Here is a 1,515-nt window from a genome sequence, read left to right on the forward strand (position 1 = left end):
CAAGGTCGGTGGATGGGGATCGCAGGCAATTGAAACCGGCCCGCTGGATCCTGCTGACCCACAGCTGAATCCGAGCTTTCCATTGGATAGAATGCCTGGATCCCCGCCGAGAGTGTCAACACTGGCTAAGCAGGATCCGTCGTGTGTAAACTCACCAGAAGATCAAGTCGATCCAAAAGGTAGTTTCCCCTGTATCAGAATGCCCGATCCCATGAAGACAGAAGGAATGACAGGAGAAAAGAAATCGCGGTGTTTGGATCCAGTGGTGGATCCGACAAAGGCTGAAGATGAACAAGTGTGCTACCATGAAGGCGGGGATCTACACGCCGAAGATCTTGGGAAAGGTATGGCGGTAATCCCGAAGGTACCACTGACCACAGAGGAGGTCACGATCGATGATATCCAAGTGGATCCGGGGACGAACGAAACCGCGGAAGTGGATCGGCTACGTCAGAAGATCTGGGAAAGCCAACATCTGCTAATTGGCAAAGAAAACGCATTACCACCCGCTGCACGCGGAGGCAAATGTGACATCGATGTCGATGATGCGAAGCCAATCGCTCAAAGAGTGCGGAAGGTGGCGCCTCAGCTCCGAGAAAAGCTCTCGGATCTGATCAAGGGTCTGCTGCAAGTCAAAATCATCAGTTTCTCAACCTCCCCGTGGGCATCTCCTGTGGTAATCATTGTTAAGAAGAACGGAGTGGGATATACGTCTGTGTATTGATTACCGGATGGCTAACGGTCTGACCAGACCGATGGTACATCCGATGCCTCTAATCAATATGCTATTGGAAGATTTGGATAAAGTACTCTGGTACTGTTCTCTAGATATGGCCAGTGGTTTCTGGGTGGTGACTATGACGGATCGAGCTCGCGCAATATCCGTATTAATCACACCGTTTGGACTGTTCTAATGGAGCCGGTGGATTGAAGAATGCGCCCCAGATCTATCAACGCCTGATCGATAATGCTCTTTACGGATTCACCCGAATACCGGAACCCGAAAGGGGTGGATCCGAGAAAGGTCATACGGAAGTGGATCCATTCGAAGCAGGAGAGCCAGGGGATCCTGGAACTCCATCTGTGTTAGGACGCAGATCCTATATCGACGACATTCTAATCCCGGCGGAATCGTGGGGATCAGTTGTGCGAGAGAGTGACATCCCTACTGGAGGCATGTACTAAGTGATATCTCTCTATCGGCGTGGTGAAGAGCTATTGGGGGATACGCAAGGTGGATTACTTAGGCCATCGAGTCTCCAAAGAGGGACTGGAGACGAATCCTAAGGACCTGTCTTCGTTGGCAGACTTGTCCTTCCCACAGTCGTTACGGGCGATGCAACCCTTCTTGGGCAGTTTGAACTACTACAGTCGGTTCATCGAGGATTACGCACTGTTTGCTGCAGTACTCTATGAATTGAGGGAGGTGGATTTTGCTGCGATGGCCACTTCGGCTGTCCGGATCAAAATCCAACAAGCTCTGGCCCTAGAGATCCCAGATCCGCGAGGGGGCCA

Source organism: Phytophthora infestans, genomic scaffold (genome assembly GCF_000142945.1).
Source record: "Phytophthora infestans T30-4 supercont1.6 genomic scaffold, whole genome shotgun sequence".
NCBI lineage: Eukaryota > Oomycota > Peronosporomycetes > Peronosporales > Peronosporaceae > Phytophthora > Phytophthora infestans.